The sequence below is a fragment of the Loxodonta africana genome, chromosome 2 (assembly GCF_030014295.1).
Source record: "Loxodonta africana isolate mLoxAfr1 chromosome 2, mLoxAfr1.hap2, whole genome shotgun sequence".
Classification (NCBI taxonomy): Eukaryota; Metazoa; Chordata; class Mammalia; order Proboscidea; family Elephantidae; genus Loxodonta; species Loxodonta africana.
The window spans coordinates 60,934,298-60,954,357 of NC_087343.1; the positions used below are offsets into that span (position 1 = coordinate 60,934,298).

The 20,060-nt window shown below is 37.2% G+C and overlaps 1 protein-coding gene across 5 annotated transcripts in view; it reads left to right on the forward strand.

Moving 5' to 3' along the window:
• Window positions 1–20,060, forward strand: part of GPBP1 (GC-rich promoter binding protein 1) — a 123,773-nt gene that overhangs the window by 3,075 nt on the left and 100,638 nt on the right. The window lies entirely within an intron of this gene.

A 20,060-nucleotide genomic window follows, 5' to 3' on the forward strand; every position in this document is an offset into this window, starting at 1 on the left:
TTTTGAAAGTTTGTTGAAGTGGTTTTGTATTTAAAATTGTTCCTTAAGATTTTAGTTCCAAAGAGAAACAAACAACAACAACAAAAATAATAAACATTACCAGGAGCAGAAACCGAGAAGAACTGAGCAAAGTGCATTAAGAACTTTTAAAATAACAAGAAAAGAATGACTATACTTCTTTTCCTCCAAGGAAGGTTATGCTGACTTATAAACAAAATAAAGCTTTTAAAAAAGTTGTAAATATCAATTGTTGTAATAGAAATCCTTTTGACAAACAAGAGACTTGTCTTTTAATGATACTTGTATTTTGCAGAATTAAATAGTGTTTTTAGCTAACATTAGTTATGACGTTTAGTTTTTCAGTGATTCAGGCGTTTAGTGTTTACTGTTTTTTAAAAAAATTCACTACAGTCTGTCTTTTAAGCAAATGAATATTAGTAAGGAGATTAACTAAAATTAATCTGAGTATTTTATTTAACTATTTGAGATAAAAGGAGGTGACTTTTGAATGCTTTAGCAAAGTTTTTAATAATTTGTCAGTTGCTCTCATTTCGAAACAACTTCTTTTGCTAAACTGCTGAATCCTGTTAACTCACTTAGAGCAAAAGAGGTAGTAGAGTCCAAAAGAATGTAGGTATTCATATATTCATGTATTGAATTTATTTTCTGAACTAAAATTGAGATTAGAGAGTTCAGTAATTATTTCTCATAATAGATTAGGTTGTATGTGTTTCTCTGTAAGAGTTGTGTGTAGTACTTCTAATGGAGTTTTCACCTGGATTTATATGAAAATGTGGCAAGAACGCCTTCTTCCCTTTACTTGGGAAGCCTATTTTATGCATTCCTCAATTAGTGGGTTCTCAAGTTCTTTGGTAATATGCACCTTAAATGTGATTAAGAAGTTGAACTGAAAATGAATGACCTTTATTCATAGAGAAGGACCACATTACATTTATCATTTGTGATTGTTTTCCTTTAAATTGCTTGATATCCCAAGCTGTAATGTCAGGATAAAGATTACTCCAGAGACAAAGGGTTTTAACAGTTAACTTTAATCCTTGAATAGTCTAACATTTGTGAACTTTGCTTAGTAATTGTTCAAGGATAGATTCACTTACTTGAATGTTTTGTTAAGTACTTCTAATTGATTTTTTGGAGATCGAAATATATAGTACCACTATTTAGTAATTGGAGCAATGGCCAAGCTGCTTTTCCCCACAGAAGTATCCGTTTTTCCTTCTTTCTACCTCCCCTCCTATTTTTTTTCCTTCTGCTTTTTGTCTCCTATGCCTAAACTACGTCTGCAAATAATAATGGCTAAAGTTTGTAGATGATGATTGTGTTACTTGTTTTGCTGTGTACTTTACATGGTATATCTTAATTCTTATAATAGTCCTACGAGGAAAGTTGTTATAGTTACAGTGGTAAAGATGAGAAATGTAAGATTTAGGGAGGTTGGACTTGGGAGAAAGTTACTTGGTTAGGATGCGATTGGAGGCTTGACCAAGTCTCCAGGCACGGACTCTAGAGCTCATACTCTTAACCACTAGGCCATACTTGGACTGCCTCCTTGTGGATTTTATTTCACCAAACTCATTATGTTTGAGCGGTATCCCTGGCATTTTTTTTTTCTTTCTGTATACTGCTTCTCTTCGGTTAACTTCGATTTCTAACTACTAAGGGAACTTGGAGCTAAGAGGAAACTACTGTTAGTTTTGTCATTTGTTAGTAGCTACTTGAATGCTAACATTTTAACTAAAAATTAAAGTGGTTTGGGATTATATTCGGATCTTATTCGTGCATAGCTTCTTTGAACAGGTATGGTGCTAAATGGATATTTTGTTTTTAGTTTTTCTAGTTTTCCAGCTGAGAATGCTGTATGGATTTTTTATGTGTAAAGTGGCTAACACTTCAAAATTTAGAAAGGGAGAAAAAGTTAGGAAAGAATAGTGAGGAGGATGAAGAAAAAAAATTGGGAGAGTTCTAGGACAAGGGAATATGGATAGGAACCTCTAGTCTGAAAGTAAAATAAGCAAGTGAAGATAGAGCCTAAACCCAGAACAGATTATATAATTGTCTTTGCCTCAACCAACTTCTGTTTCACTTTTGTTAAAAATGTTTAGTTGTCTAGATCCAAGTAAGGCAGTGATGCCGAAAAAGGGTAATGGCCGGGAGTTAGAAAGGAGACTTTTGGTTTAGAATATGGAACATATGGTAGAAAAGGGCCTTTTTTTTTTAACCTTGTATATTGACCTAACTTTTTTTGCCCTTAGTTTTCTTCACTAAACTGATTGAAATATTGTATACGAAGGCTTTGTTAATTGTGAAGTGTAATACAGAAAGTTTTATTCTTATCCTAATATTTTAAGATTCTGCTTAATGCATTTCATATGCCAGACTAATATTTTTCATATTCTGTCAAGCTCTTCCTTTGATCTCATTTCTGTTAATGGTTTAACCTGTATTCCATTCATGCTAACCTGAAATTGTGTCTTTGACATCTCCCTTACGTTTATGACGCATAACTTTGCCTCCCAACATCCAAATTCAGTAAGGCAATAACCTATTAACTCATCTCCTTGCCTACAGTCTCATTCTCTCCTCCCAGCGGTCGGTCCTGTAACCAGAAAACGCACTTAAAATATAGCCCTTGATTTTGTTAGTTTAGCAGCTCTTAGGATAGTGTATTTGGCATAATTGGGGCAGGGGACAGATTGGAAGGAGACATACTCCCTTCCCTATCCACCCCTCCAACATTTTAAAATGTTTTACATGACAGAAGTTATTAACATTAATTCTTTTTGGCTACATGGATGGGTGTGGGAGACAGTTGTTCATGTGAATTCTTTGAAATTGATAATTTTGTGGGCACTTATATATGTTTTTCTGGGGAGTTAGATCTATTACTTTCAGCAAGACACTCACTGGAAACAATATGTTAAGAATTACTGCTAAACCTTTGTGGTTGAGCCTCGTTTTTCAATTTTTCCTGCTTTCCTTTTTCCTTATCGTCATCTGCCAATCAGAATAGCTAAAGGCTTCTGCTCTATATCCCTACAAATAATTGCTAATTTTTGCATGTTCTTGTTCAAGATATCACTACAAATAATTGCTAATTTTTGCATGTTCTTGTTCAAGATATCCCACTCAGTTTCCTGTTCTTAAGTCCTCTTTTTGTCCATAGGTTGGTGCATTGCTTTTGATCTTTTATTTTCTGCCCTTTAATTCAGTTTTCAAATGAGGTTTTTTAAGACCACATTTAATTTTTTTCCATTGTTTTTTCTTTTTTTTTAAAAGCAAGAATTGAGTTTTTAAAACCTTAGTTGATGAGGTTATGTTTCCATTGATACTCAGAATTTGTAAATAACATTTTTAAAAATTCTTAAATGAAAAAGTTTTTAGGAATAGTTATCTTTAGTACACATGCATACTAGTAACAAAGTAAGTTAGCTTGTTTTAATTTTCATTGAGCAGAAATATACATTCTTTTAATTAATGAATTTATTTTTTTTTTAAACAACAAATACTTGTTATTTCTTACAGTTTCTGTGGGTCAGGAATTTGGGAACAGCTTAGCTGAGTGGAATGGAAACCCTGGTAGCGAAGTGGTTAAGTGCTACGGCTGCTAACCAAGAGGTCCACAGTTCAAATCTGCCAGGCGCCCCTTGGAAACTCTATGGGACAGTTCTACTCTGTCCTACAGGGTCGCTGTGAGTCGGAATCGACTTGACTGTAGTGGGTTTGGTTTTGGTTTTTGGTTTAGGTGAGTGGTTCTAGCTCTCTCAGGTCTTTCATAAAGTCTTAATCAAAATGTTGGTCAGGGCTGTAGTCATCTAAAGACTAGAGGATCTGTTTCAAAAATGGTACAGTCATGGGGCACACTGCTAGGATGGTGCGCTCATGATGCTGGCTGTTAGACTAGGGGACTCTATTCCTTACCATCTGGACCTCTCCACAGAGCTGCTTGAGTCCGTGGCATGGCAGCTGCATTCTTCCAGAGCAAGTGATCTGAGAGAGAGCAAGGTAGAGAGAAGCAGTGGTTTTAATGAACTAGCCTGAGAAGTCACTTCTGCCACATTCTGTTAGAAGCAAGTCACTAAGTCTAGCTTACAATCAAGGGGAAGGGAATTAGTTCCACCTTTTGTCAGATAGTTTGTAGACATATTTAAAACCACAGTAGTTGAAGTGATCCTTCACAATTAGTAATTGTCCCCACAATTAGCCAAATGCTTACCCCACAGATAACGAGGTTGGGTTCATATCATATGTAAGACGTTAGTTGCCACCGAGTCAATGCTCTAAACGTATATGGACTTAGGAAATTTAAACCTTTCCACCTTTCTAGCCACTTGAAGAGATGTGGAGGTAAGGTTTTTTTTTTTAAATTAACTTTTATTAAGCTTCAAGTAAACATTTACAAATCCAATCAGGCTGTCACATGTGGAGGTAAGGTTTTTTGTTTGTTTACTTTAGTCTCCCAATCAGTGTAATGAGTGAATTTTAACAACTAGTATTTATCCATGCTTAGCATGTGCCAGACAGTGTTCTAAGTCTTATTAAGTGTATTAACTTGTTAATCCTCATAGACATTGGGGAAAGGGCCTATTGTTAATCCTCATCAGATGAGAAAATGAAGGCGCAGAGATTTTAAGCAGTTTTCCAAGGTCACACAAGCCAGTAAGTGATATTTCTGAACCCATATCGTTTACTGTTACCCATTATGGTCCATAGTTAAACAGTTTTTAAGGTCATAATGTGAGAAAAGTAAAATAATACTGTTTGGGAAATTTGGAAGGTATTTTCTTCTTAGCTGTTTATATTTCTCTTTAAGTTTTATTTTTGTCAACGATAGAATGAATGACTTGATTATAATTAATCTTCGCGTGGTTTATCCTCATTCAGGAATGTTTTCCTCTTGGATCACTTTGAAACTAATATTTGTATAGTATTTTAGTTTACAGACTGCTTTTCCTAATTTCTAGGTGAAATAAGTGCTATTTCTGTTTATTGGTTTAAGAAACTGGCAAGAGCCAGAATTTGAACTGTTGATGTGTATTCTTCTGTTACAGGTAACTTCCTTAGCATTGTGTGTTGTGGCTCTTACTCTAGAGCAGTGCTGTTTAGTAGAACTTTCTGAAATAATGGAAATATCCCATGTCTGTGCTGTTCACCGGAAACCCTGGTGGCCTAGTGGCTAAGAGCTCAGCTGCTAACCAAAAGGTCAGCAGTTCGAGTTCACCGGGCGCTCCTTGGAAACCCTACGGGGCAGTTCTGCTCTGTCCTGTAGGGTCGCTCTGAGTCAGAATCAACTTGATGGCAACAGGTTTGGGTTTTTTTTTTTAATGCTGTTCAACAGGGTAGTCACAAGCGATATTCATTATTGAGCATTTGAAATATGGCTAGTGTGAGTAAGGCACTGAACTTTAAATTTTATTCGTTTAAAGTTAAATGGCAACATGTAGCCATATTGGATAGCAGCTCTAGAGGAGTAGTATGGAATGCAGTCAGATCCATGCAGTCAGGTTCATACACCTTTTATGCCAAGTACATTAAAAAATCCCCTTTAGTATTCTGAAATCAAATACCTTATGCACATAAGTCAACATAATGCATATGGATATCTAGTTGTCCGAGTACCATTTGTTAAAAGACATTGTTTGCTGTTGAATTCCTTGATACCTCTGTTGGAAATCAGTTGACTATATGTGTGTGCAGCTACACACACACACACACACACACGTACGTTCTTACGCCAGTTCCATGGAACACTAGTCCATGAATATAAATGATAACATTTGACTTGTTATTTTTGCTTTATTTTAAAATCTGATAGACCTCTTAATGTTTGCTAAAATCTTTTATAGGAAATTTGGTGTAAAAGGGGAAATTGTTTGGCACGTGCAAAAGGACCAATAATGCTAGAGCAATTCATGGAGCAACCTTGAATTGGTTTGAATGGCTTGAAGTGTTAGGTATTATCCAAATTATACTTACACACAGTTCTACCCTGCAATATGTCAGGTTGCTGTGACTTAGAATCTACAGTACGTTTTTGGTTTTTACCGCTAGACTTGTGCAAACCACCATCTTCTCATCTGAACTACTGCTAACTTTTTTCATGCCCCATTATTGTGCTCCAGTAGTTCATTATCCACAGAGCAGCCAGAGTGATCCTTTTAAAAATGGTAGATCATACCATTTTTCTGCTTAAAACCATCTAGTGGCCTCCCACTGAACTTAAAAATAACATATGCATTGTTTGCCCCCTTCCATTCTCTGCAGCCTTTTTTGCTGTCTTCTGGTCATTTTGCCTTTGGCCTTTCTCTTCCATAAGCACATCCAGGCATTTTCCTTCCTGTCTTAGGGCCTTTATGTTTGTTCTCTCTTTCTGGAATTTTGGAATACTCTTTTTCTGTTCTTTCCATGTTAACTCAATTTTAGCTCAAATGTTATCTTGTCTGAGAGAGACTTTTTCTAACCATTCTGTGCAAAGTGGGCCATCCCCTTCCTGTACCCTTTGATTTCTCTCATTACTCTGTTATCCTATTCATTTCATTCAAAACACAGTGCATAATTTTCTTGTTTACTCTTTTTTACCCCTCTTTATCATGAGGGCAAGGACCTTGTGTCATTTGTTTATTGTTGCATTCTCAGTGCAGTTAATTGCAGAGTAAAAGACTTATTATTAACATCTTAGATAATTTAGCTTTATCCCCTCCTCCCCCCATATCCACTTGTTATGTTTTATTATAGAGCTGCTTGAGGACTAGTTAAAATTTGTTACGGGATTATTCCTAGCTGAATCGATTTGTTAGATCATTTAGGAGGTGTTTTATCTGCCTACACTTAATTTTTGTTACACAAGCTTCTAGTCCCTTTGCCAGTTTCAAAACTAGCTTTGGATTTGCTGTTAGCTTTCTGAAGGGACTGCCTGATAAAGATGTCTTTGCTATGACCCTTGCCTTTAAAAATTTCACCCAATTTGAACTGTTGAGTCAGAGGGATGGAAACCTAGTTAAAATGTCCTCTCAGATTTAAAAACGTCTAAAACACTTTTATCTTCAGGTTTTGAGGAATTCATTGAAATATGTGGGTGAATAGAATTTTTAGGCTCCTATTTTCAGAAATTAAGAAGGACATTCATTATCAATTATGTGAACATTATATGAACTAGTGTCTTTGAGGAAGAAACATAATGGGAAAGTGATGCAGATTTATGCCCACAAAACTTTAATTATTTTTGGTTTTACAAAATTTTTCAGTGTACTGGTAATCTTGTTCTGGTGTTGTGTAAGAAGAGCTTGTTAACTGATCCCGTGCAGTGGGCTTACTTAGTGAAGCTCCAAAAGCTGCTGAACTTGAGACTGTAATAGTATCAGGCTTGAGTGATGAAATTGCTTCTGGAACACTAGGTCGAAAACTACTTGAAAAATGGATTCATCTGATAAATCGCATGTGTTAAAGACTTTTTATACAAGGTAGCTGCCCTTTAACTCAGCTGGTAGTTTCAGACTTTACACATGAATTACTCTTCTCTCTCCCACTAAAGGAAACCCTGGCGGCATAGCGGTTAAGTGGTACGGTTCCTAATCCAAAACGTTGGCAATTCGAATCCACCAGGTGCTCCTTGGAAACTCTGTGGGGCAGTTCTGCTCTGTCCTGTAGGGTCACTATGAGTCAGAATCAGGGCAACTCCACGACAACAGGGGTACTTCCACTAAAAATGAGGTCCTTTTACAGGGTTTGATGGTAAGATTGTATGTCAGCTTGGGTGGGTCATGACTTAGTGATTTGTGGTTATGTAATGATGTAATCATCCCCCATCTTGTGATCTGATGTGAGCAGCCAGTCATTTGAAAAGGGAGTTTCTTTGGGGGTGTGGCCTGTGTCAGTGGTGTCACTAGGGGATTGCAGGGGGTGCAGACTGTACTGGGTGATACCGTCAAAGGGGGTGATTGCTGAGTGCAAGCACTGAGTTAGCTCCTGGGCCACTATCTTAGAAGTGGTGCAAAGTTTTCAGATGGGCAAGGACTCGGACATCACCAAGAGGAGGGGAAGGTGGGGAGCAGGGAAGCCATGGAAGGAGTGCTGGGCACAAACTCAGAGAATGGCATACCAGGAGTCGTGGGGGCTTGGCCTGCTCCCCGGTCCCCCCCACCCCGTAGAGGGGGCAGGTGATGGGTTTCGTTTGCATGTGCTATAAGCACGCACTGCTGTTTTCATTGCTGGGGGAGTTGACACCTGAGTTATCGCATTGAGTGACACCAGGCCTTGTGACACCACTGGCTTGCATCCAGTGTATATGGACATTGTGGCAAAGCTCAATCCTCTGGATCCTGCATCTGTCTTGTTACCCTTTGACCTTTGGTTCTTGGGACGTGAGTCTGCTGCCTGACCTGCAGATTTTGGGATTCCACCTCCCGCGACCCCGTGAGCCGGCAGCCTTCCCCCTGACCTGCCGATTTTGGGTTTGTCAGCCTCTGCACTGGGCGAGTAAGGAGAAGCCCCCAGCTTAACACCTGACACAGGGATTTGGGACTTGCCAGCCTCCACAACTGCATGAGCCGTTTCCGTGAGATGAATCTCTATGATTATATATACACGCTTCACTGGTTTTGCTTCTTGAGAGACTCCAGCCTAAGATACAGGGACAGTGTGACACTGGTAGTCCTGTTAAATTAGGACGTTCCAAAAACTTAATTTGCTGGGAGACCAGTAGCCTGTTTATGAAAGGAGTTGACTCAGCCAGTGGAGGCCAGTTTGTGACCATCTGTCAACCATGGCAGTTCATACTATTCTCTTTTACTTGTCTATGAGATAGAGACCTATGTTTTATGCGGTTTGATAGAACTATGGCTCAGGACAATGCCTTTCAGGTAAGGTTAAAACTTAAACTCAAAACTTAGAAAATTACTTACATATCTCTTAGTAAGGCTAATGTTTTGTGTTAGGTAGGGTCACTACATAATGTATCCTTGGTTATTTAGAGCTTGTATATGTAGCCTTTTAAAAGTTTCAGCTACCACTTATGTGACTATGGGAACTTAACATGTGCTTTACATCTGTATAGAAACATGGTTTTCTGGTTTTAAACTAGAGATAATACAACCTCCTGGAAAGTATAATAAGGAGTAAATGAGTAAATGCTTGTAAAGCTCTTAGCAAATAGTAAATAAGGTTAGTTCATGTTTTTAGCTATAGTTATCTTCATAGCCATTTATGTTCTTAAGTTAAATTACTTGAATTTCCAAATCTTTCATATCAAAGATCCTGTGTCAGTCAGCACTCTTTCTGTACTGACCTTTTTATAGGGTTAGGTTCATTTTTTATATTTCATTTGTTGAAACCTGTTTGCTCCACTTGGGATGTTTGCTATTTAGTCTGTACTTTTTTTAGTTTGAGAAAAGATAGGTTAAGAGTGAGGATTTAGGAAATAGCGTAGTCCTGGAGTGGTGCGATAGGTTAATGTGCTCATCTGCAAACAGGTTGGAGGTTAGAGATTAGAGGTGCCTTGGAAGAAAGGCCTAGCAATCTGCTGAGGAAACCAGCCAGCTATGGAGTACAGATCTACTCTGACATCCATGGGGTTGCCATGAGTTGTAATTAACTTGACGGTAACTTTTTTTTTAAGTTTAGTCAGACTGAAGAGGTTTTTTTTTTTTTAATATTTTGAATACATGCATACAGTGTAAATTTTCTTTTTTTTAGAAAAAGATTACCCCATCATTCCTGTTTCCCAGTAATAGCTCCCATCTGAAGCAACCACTGTTAGTTTCTTATTTTTCCAGAGAAACCTTATGTGTGCCTGTTATTGTGTGCAGTTGAGTTGATTCCTACTCGTGGTGACTCTGTAAGAAAGAGTAGATCTGCTCTAGGCTGCAGTCTTTATGAGAGCAGATCATCACGTCTTTTCTCCCACGGAGCCACTTGTGAGTTCCAGCCACCAGTCTTTCCGTTAGCAGCTGAGTGCCCAATCATTGCACCACCAGGGCTCCTTTATGTATATGTAAGTGTGTGTATGTATTTTTTTCTTCTTTTTCATACAAGTAGTAGCATGATGTCCCCTCTGCTCTACAGCCTTTTTTCTTAAATATTTTGAAGATTATTCCATAGTAATACACATAAAGTGACTTCATTTTTTATATTGGCTGGATACTGTATATAGTCAAGCTCCTATAAATGCATGTTAGATTGTTTCTTGGTTTTATTTCCTATTATGAACTTTGCTAGTGAATGTCCTTGTAAACATGGGGTAAATTCTACAAGTGGAATTTCTGGGTATAATTTTGAATGATAAGTTCAATTGCACTCTGTAGAAGTACACCAGTACGCTTCCAGCACTAATAGGGTATCAGATTTTTTCTTTGGCATTTTGCCTTTTTGTTTTGAATGAGAACGAAAAATTTCCACGTATAGGATCTTTTTCTGTGAGCTATTTATATCCTTTCCCCATTTTTCTTTTGCTCTGTTGGAGCATTTTATGTATTAAGGAAGGTCAGCCCTTTATCTTATCTGTGCTATATGTGATGAGTATTTTTACCCTAGTTTGTTCTACCCTTTGACCTTGGTTATGGTGAGCTTTGTCATATAGAACAATTTTTGTTTTAATGCATATACTTGAATATATATACACATTTGTACTTAATGGGATGTATCATACTTAGAAAGACCTTCCCCTTTTGATAATCATAAAAATTTTCCCACTTATCTAGTTTGTTGCTTTTATTTTTCTCCTTTAAATCTGATCGATTTGATAATTATTTTGGGTAAATTTTGAAGTAGGAAAGTTGTCCCAACTTTTATTACATACTAAATTTCTGTATGTGTTCAGGCTTATGGACTTTTCTGTTCTCTATTTTTAAAAATAATTGTGTTTAAGGTGAAAGTTGACACAGCAAATTAGATTCTCATTTAACAGTTTCTACAAATTATTAAGTGATACTGATTACATTTGTCACAGTGTGTTATCATTTGTGTTCATTCCCTTCTGGTTTTACCATTTCCAATACTTTAGTTTCCCTGCCCCTTCCCTTCTCATCTTGCTTTAATTTTTGACCATTTGGTATCGTATAGATTGGACTTCCTATTCTCTTTCACTGATACTTCTTTACCCATGTTCTAATACTATGGTGCTTTAGTCACTATAGCTTTTAAAACTGAATCATAGAAAAGGGTGTTAAAAACCTTTATATCTGTAAATTAAGAAAATTGTATTCTTCATGTTTTATTTAATTTGCAATTCTGTAATTCAAGAAAGTTGATTTGCCTTTGACATACAAATTTCAAGCCCATTGTTTTGTTGTAAGTAGTGAGGAAGGTTATATTTGTAAAAATTATCCTGTGTAATAATACAGATGAAAAGACTGGAGCAAGATGTAACTTGTATTTGAAATTTATTAGGAACTAGTGGTGACACTTTGAACACAACTGTAAACCGGAAATTTTCTTATTTGTAAAAGGGGATTAAAATACTTTTTTTTGTTAGGAGGATTAATTGAGATGTGCAAAGTGTCAATATGGTCTCTGCATATAGGTGCTCAGTTAGGTATTCTGTGTTTTATATGTTTACTTTTATCAGTAAATTTCCTGTCTCTGTGTTTTTTGGTCTTCAAAGAATACATCAGGATTTCCACTCTTTACTAATAAGTGTACTAATGTGGAGTTTTAGCATTAAGTAAATTCTAGAGTACGTTTGATATCAAATTAATAAAATAATTTAGTTTGGTGGATTTCATATTTTGGTTGTTTGAGGATCAGCATTCCTATCAGTGCACTTTTGTTTTCTACCTGTAGTCACCACTCTTAGTGCTAGGAAGAATAAACTAATTCTCTCTCTCTGGAAGTACCACTATAAGTGTTCTTGTGGAGAATATTGTTTAAAGTGCCGATTTGGAGTAGATGGCTCCATAAATGTTTGCTGGTGAATTATGTTATTCAAAAAACAATTATATCGGAAATGTTTCTTTATGGGAAGTGAAATTGTATTAAATGAATAAGATGTCACATATATATTTATAAATCTTTTTATTGGTGACTTGGTGAAACTGGTTAAGATTTTTAAAAGGGGATAGTAACTTTTATCACCTTAAATTCTGAATACTTGTCATCTGAAGTAGAATTTAAATTCTAAACAAATCTTTATATTTTACCCAATACCCAGGCTCCATGTGGTTGAATCAATTCTTACTCATAGTGACCCTCTAGGTCAGAGTGGAACTGCCCCTTAGGGTTTCCAAGGAGCGGCTGGTGGATTGGAACTGCCAGACTTTTGGTTAGCAGCCGAATGCTTAACCACTGCGCCACCCTGTAGTAATGAATAAGTTCATACTGATACTTCCAATTCAAATTCAGGACTACAGCATTTTTGTTTAACTTCTCCCGTCTTATATTTTTATCTCTGTTATCTGGTGCCTAGAATTGTGCTTTTTTGTAGGACAGCTGTTTTTCTTTTATGGTAATTTGTATAGATTCTCTCTAGTTGCTTTTAATAAATTCTTTTTTTCTAAAAATTGTTTCCATGCTTTCAGGTTTATATAGAGTTAGCCAAAGTATTTATGAATTTTAAAATGCTTCTCCATTTCTAATTTTGTGTATTTGTGCTAGTGGTCTGTCTGTCCCCCCCCCCCCGCCCCCCCGGTGGAATAGGTTTGGGATTTATTTTAAGTTCTTCCGTTTTTCCAGCTTGTTAATATTTGCTTTTGCAAGTTTGTTGCTTTTAGCTTTTATTGTTTTTCTACCTTTTTGATTTAGGTATTCATTTAATTTAATTTTATTGACATATTTATTAAAACTATCATTTTCCCACTAATTATTTTAGCTGTATACTATAGATTCTGATTTGTCATGTTTTCGTTTGTTACATTTAAGAAATTCTGTAATTTTATTTTGTATTTTGTGTATACTTTTAATTGTGCTTTAAGTGAAAGTACAAATCAGGTCAGTCTCTCATACAAAAACTTACATAGACCTTGCTTTGTACTCCTATTTGCTCTCCCCCAGTGAGACAGCACACTCCTCCTCTCCACCAGCTCCTGTCCCCCTCTGCCTTCTCATCTCGCCTCCAGACTGGAGCTGCCCACATAGGCTCATATGACTACTGGAGCCAAGAAACTCGCTTCTCATCAGTATCATTTTCTGTCTTATAATCCACTCTAATCCCTGTCGGAAGAGTTGGCTTTAGGAATGGCTCCAGTCTTGGGCTAACAGAAAGTCTGGGGACCATGACTGCTGTGGTCCCCCAGTCTCATTCAGGCCATTAAGTCTGGTCTTTTTACAAGAATTTGAGGTCTGCATCCCAGTGTTCTCCTGCTCCATCAGGGTTCTCTGTTGTGTTCCCTGTCAGGGCAGTCCTGGGTTATAGCTGGGAACCATCTAGTACTTCTGGCCTCAGGCTGATGGAGTCTCTGGTTTATGTGGCCCTTTCTGTCTCTTGGGGTCATAATTACCTCGTGTCTTTGGTGTTCTTTAATCTCCTTTACTCCAGGTGGGTTGAGACCTATTGATGCATCTTAGAAGGTGACTTGCTAGTGTTCAAGACCCCAGATGCCACTCACCAAAGTGGGATTCAGAGTGTTTTCTTAATACATTTTGTTATGTCAGTTGACATAGATTTCCCCATAAACCATGGTCCCCAAACCCCCATCCCTTCTGCTCTGGCCTTTGAAGCACTCAGTTGTATTCAGGCAACTTCTTTGCTTTTGGTTTAGTTCAGTTGTGCTGACCAATCCTATGTTGTCTTTCCCTTCACCTAAAATAGTTCTTGTCTACTATCTAATTAGTGAATACCCCTCTCCCTCCCTCTCCACCCTCATAACCATCAAAGAATATTTTCTTCTATGTTTAAATTAGTTCTTGAGTTGGTCTCATACAATATTTGTCCTTTTGCTTCTGAGTAATTTCTCTCAGCATAATGCCTTCCAGAGTCCTCTAATGTTATGAAATGTTTCACAGATTCATTGTTCTTTGTTGTTGCATAGTATTCCTTTGTGTGAATATACCATAATTTATTTATGCATTCATCCATTGATGGGCATCTTAGTTGCATCCATTTGTTTGCTGTTTTAACAGTGCTGCAGTGAACATGGATGTGCATATATCTGTTCGTGTGAAGGCTTTTATTTAGGATATATTCCGAGAACTGAGATTGCTGGATTGTATGGTAGTTCTATTTCTAGATTTTTAAGGAAGCACCAAATTGATTTTCAAAGTGGCTGTACCATTTTACATTCCCATCAGCAGTGTATAAGTGTCCCAGTATCTGCACAACCATTCCAATATATATTATTTTGTATTTTTTGGATTAATGCCAGCCTTGTTGGCATGAGATGGTATCTCATTGTAATTTTGATTTGCATTTCTCTAATGGCTCAGTATCGAGACCATTTCCTCATGTCTGTTAGCTGCCTGAATATCTTCGTTGATAAAGTGTCTGTTCATATCTTTTGCCCATTTTTTAAATTGGGTTGTTTGTCTTTTTTGTTGTTGAGTTTTTACAGTATCGTGTATATTTTAGACACCAGAAGCTGATCGGAATTGTCGTAGCTAAAAATTTCTTCCTGTCTGTAGGTAATATTTTTACTCCTTTGGTGAAGTTTTTGGATGAGCATAAGTGTTTGATCTTTAGGAGCTTCCAGTTATCTAGTTTCTCTTCTGGTGTTTGTGCATTGTTAGTCATGTATTGCATTCTGTTTATGCCATGTATTAGCGCTCCCGGTGTTGTCCCTATTTTTTGTTCCATCATTCTTACCGTTTTAGATTTTATATTTAGGTCTTTGATCCATTTTGAATTAGTTTTTATGCATGGTGTGAGGTATGGGTCTTGTTTCATTGTTTTGCAGATGGATATCCAGTTATGCCAGCACCATTTGTTAAAGAGACTGTCTTTTCCCCATTTAACTGACTTTGGGCCCTTTTCAAATGATCAGCTGCTCATATGTGGATGCATTTATGTCTGGAGTCTCAATTCTGTTCCATTGGCCTATGTATCTGTTGTACCGGTACCAGGCTGTTTTGACTACTGTGGGAGTATAATAGGTTCTGAAGTCAGGTAGAGTGAGGGCTTCCACCTCGTTCTTCTTTTTCAGTAATACTTTACTTACCTGGGGCCTCTTTCCCTTCCATATGAAGTTGGTGATTTGTTTCTCCATGTCATCAAAAAGTGTCATTGAAACTTGGATCAGAATTGCATTGTATCTGTGGATCACTTTTGGTAGAAAAGACATTTTTACAATCTTAAGTCTTCCTATCCACCAGCAAGGTATGTTTTTCCACTTGTGTAGGTCTCTTTTGGTTTCTTGCAGTAGTGTCTTACAGTTTCCTTTGTATAGGTCTTCTATGTCTCTGGTAAGATTTGTTCCTAAGTATTTTATCTTCTTGGGGGCTGCTGTAAATGGTATTGATTTGGTGATTTCCTCCTCAATGTTCTTTTTGTTGGTGTAGAGGAATCCAACTGATTTTTGTGTGTTTATTTTGTATCCTGATACTCTGCTGAACTCTTCTATTAGTTTCAGTAGTTTTCTTTTGGATTCTTTAGGGTTTTCTGTGTATAAGATCATGTCCTCTGCAAACAGATACTTTTACTTCTCCCTTACCAATCTGGATGCCCTTTATTTCATTATCTAGCCTGATTGCTAGATTACCTAAGAGTGGTGATAAAGGGCATCCTTGCCTGGTTTTGATCTCAAGCGGAATGCTTTCACACTCTCTCTACTTAGGATGCTGTTGGCTTTGTATAAATGCCCTTTATTATGTTGAGGAATTTTCCTCCTATTCCTATTTTGCTGAGAATTTTTATCATGAATGGGTGTTGAATTTGTGTCTAATGCCTTTTCTGCATCAATTGGTAAGATTTCATATGGCTCTGGTCTTTTGTTTTATTTATATGATGGATTACATTAATTGTTTTTCTAATGTTGAACCATCCCTGCATATCTGGTATGAATCCCACTTGGTCATGGTGAATTATTTTTTTGGTATGTTGTTGAATTCTTACTGGCTAGAATTTTGTTCAGGATTTTTGCATCTAAGCTCATGAGGGATATAGGTCTGTAATTTTCTTTTTTTGTGGAGTCTTTACGTGGTTTTGGTATCAGGGATATGCTCGCTTCAAAGAATGAGTTTGGTAGTATTCCATCCTTTTTTGTGATCTGAAATACCTTTAGTAGTAATGGTGTTAACTCTTCTCTGAATGTTTGATGGAATTCTTCAGTGAAGCTGTCAGGGCCAGGGCTTTATTTTGTTGTTGTTGGGAGCTTTTTAATTACCTTTCCAATCTTTTCTTTTGTTATGAGTTTATTCCGTTGTTCTACTTCTGTTTGTGTTAGTTTAGGTATGTAGTGTGTTTGTGGAAATTCATCCATTTCTTCTAGGTTTTCAAATTTGTTACAGTTTTTCATAGTGATCTGATATGATTCTTTTAATTTCATTTGGGTCTGATGTGGTATCGCCTGTCTCATTTCTTATTTGGGTTATTTTCTTCTTCTCCGGTTTTTCTTTTGTCAGTTTGGCAAATGGTTTTTTGATTTTGTTAATTTTTTCAAAGAACCAGCTTTTGGTCTTTTTAACTCCTTTGGTTGTTTTTCTGTTCTCTGTTCCATTTAATTCTGCTCTAATTTTTATTATTTTCTTCTGGTGCCTGAGGGCTTCTTTTGTTGCTCTCTTTGTATTTGTTCAAGTTGTAGGGATAATTCTTTGATTTTGGCCATTTCTTCTTTTTGGATGCGTGCATTTATTGCTATAAGTTGACTGCCGAGCGCTGCTTTAGCTGTGTTGCAGAGGTTCTGATAAGCATTTTCATTCTTATTGAGTTCTATGAATTTCTTTATTCTGTTCTTAATTTCTTCTGTAACCCAGTAGTTTTTGAGCAAGTTGTTGTTCAGTTTCCAAGTATTTTATTTTTTTCCCTGCTTTTTCTGTTACCGATTTCTACTTCTATGGCTTTTTTGGTGAAAGAAGATGCTTTGTAATATTTCGATGTTTTGGATCCTCTTAAGGCTTCCTTTGTGACCTAATATGTGGTCTGTTCTAGAGAATATTGCATGTGCATTGGAAAGGAAAGTATACTTGCTTGCTGTTGGGTGCAGTGTTCTGTATATGTCTGTGAGGTCAAGTTGGTTCATTGTGGCATTTAGATCTTCTGTGTCTTTATTGAGCTTCTTTCTGGATGTCCTGTCCTTCACCAAAAATGGTGTGTTGAAGTCTGCTACTATTATTGTGGAGTTGTCTGTCTCGCTTTTCTGTCCTCTTAGAGTTAGTTTTATGTATCTTGAAGCCCTTTTGTTGGGTGTGTAAATATTTAATATGGTTATATCCTCCAGATATCTTCTCTCTTTAATCATTATATAATGTCCTTCCTTAACCTTTGTGGTGGGTTTTACTTTAAAGTCTGTTTTGTCAGAGATTAATAATCCCACTCCTGTTCTTTTTTTTAATTGCTGTTTGCTTGATACATGTTTTTTCCATCCTTTTAAGTTTTAGTTTGTGTTTTTAAGTCTAAGGTGTGTCTCTTGTAGGCAGCATATAGACGGATCAGGTTTTTTAATGCATCCTGCCACTCTGTCTCTTTATTGGTGCATTTAGTCCATTAATATTCAGAGTAATTATAGATAGGTATGAGTTTAGTGCTGTCATTCTGATGTCTTTTTTTGTGTGTTGTTGACAGTTTCTTTTTTCCACTTAGTTTTTTGTGCTGGGTAGTTTTTCTTTCTATATTGTCTTTTCCTCTTTTTCGTTGTTGTTGATTTTGTTTTTGCTGAGTCTGTATTTTTTTCTTGTATTTTATTTCGATAAGGAAGATTGTTGAGTCTCCTTTGTGGTTACCTTAATATTTACCCCATTTTTCTAAGTTTAAACCAAACTTTTATTTCTTTATGTCACCTTGACTTCCTTTCTGTATGAAAGACCTATGCCTACATTTTTTAGTCCCTCTTTATTGTTTTAATGTTGTCATCTTTTATATAATGAGCATTTTATTGATTTATTTTTGTGATTTCTCTGTGTGGGTTGATATCTGGTTGCTGTGTCCTGTGTTCTGGTCTTGGGTTCATATCTGATATTACTGGTTTTCTAACCAGAGAAGTCGCTTTAGTATTTCTTGTAGTTTTAGTTCAGTTTATGCAAATTCCCTAAACTTGTATTTATCTGGAAATGTCCTAATTTCGCCTTCAATTTTGAGAGAGAGTTTTGCTGGATATACGATTCTTGGTTGGCAGTTTTCTTTCTTCAGTGCTTTATATATGTCATCGCATTGCTTTCTTGCCTGCATGATTTCTGCTGAGTAGGCTGAGCTCGTTCTTATTTTCTCTCCTTCATAGGTGACTTTTCGTTTATGCCTAGCCGCTCTTAAAATTCTCTGTCTTTATCTGTGGTTTTGGCAAGTTTGATTATAATATGTCTTGGTGACTTTCTTTTGGGATCTATCTTATGTGGGGTCCGATGAGCATCTTGGATAGATATCTTCTCATCTTTCACAACATCAGGGAAGTTTTCTGCCAACAGGTTTTCAGCAGTTCTCTCTGTATATTCTTTTCTTAGTCATCTAGTGCTGCTGTAACAAATACCACAAGTGGATGGCTTTAACAAAGAGGAATTTATTTCTTCAAAGTAAAGTAGGTTAAAAGTCCAAATTTAGGGCGTCAGCTCCAGGGGAAGGCTTTCTGTCTCTGCTCGCCTTCTCATCAATCTTACCCTGCACTGGGAGCTTCTTTGCACAGGAACCCCGGGCCCAAAGGACGTGCTCTGCTCCTGGCACTACTTTCTTGGTGGTACAAGGTCCCCCGTCTCTCTGTTCCCTTCTTTTATATTTCAAGAGATTGCCGCAAGACAGAATTCAATATTGTAGATCGAGTCCTGCCTCACTAACACAACTGCCACCTATCCTCCCTTATTAACATCATACAGGCAGGGTTTACAACATATAGGAAAATCACACAATACCGAGAATCATGGCCCAGCCCAATTGATACATTTTTGGGGGGGACATAATTCAGTCCATGACAATTCTGTTTTCCCTTCCTGTCCGGGTACTCCAGTTATTCGTAGGTTACTTCTCTTGATGGAGTCCAACTTGATTCTTAGGGTTTCTTCATTTTTTAAAATTTTTCTATCTGATTTTTCTTCAGCTATATTGGTGCCAAGTGTTTATGTTCAGTCTCACTAATCCTGACCTCCATTTCCTCAGTTCTGCTCCTCTGACTTTCTATTGAGTTGTCTAATTCTGAAATCTTATTATTAATCTTCTGAATTTCTGATGGCTGTCTCCCTGTGGATTCTTGCAGCCTATTAAATTTTTTATTATGCTCTTGAATAACCTTCTTAATTTCCTCCACTGCTTGATGTGTGCTTTCCTTGACTTGTTCTGCATTTTACCTGATCTTAAGAGTTCTGTAAATTAATCTTTTTTATTCTGCCTCTCGTAATTCCAGGGCAACCTCTTCATCTGGAAGAATCCTTGAGTCTTTGTTTCGAGAGCTTGTTGAAACGATCATGGTCTGCTTCTTCATGTGATTTGATATTGAATGTTGTCTTTGAGCTATCTATGTTATTGGATTACTTTATTTTATGTTTGCTTACTGTATTCTAGCTTCTTGCTTTGTTTTGTTTTGATATGCTCCAATAGGTTGCTTGAGCAAGCTAGCTTGATAATTTTTTGCCTTTGAAGCTCTAACGTCCTGTCACCAGATGGCTAGAACTGTTATCAGGTATATGAGCCTAGGAGTCCGTTTACTTTTTTTGTATGGATTCAGCTGAGGTGTCCAGGTGGTCAGTCAGCAAGTATGTGATGCAGCTCTGTCCTACAGTATTACAGGAGCAGGGGTTATTGGTGTAGGCACAGGTATCTGGTTGCAGCAGGGAGTCATGCTCTGAGCAAGGCAGGGGGCCGACAACCATCCACTGAGTGTCTGTGAGGAAGGGTGGTTGGGTTCTGCAGCCAGACCATGGGCACCCAGTGCTTTTGGTTTTAAGGACTGAGAGGCACTACTTATCCTTTGACCCCATCCCAGGTGGCTAGGTGGTGTGAACGGAGCCACCAGTCCTCAGGCCCCTGACATAGGTGGGCGAGG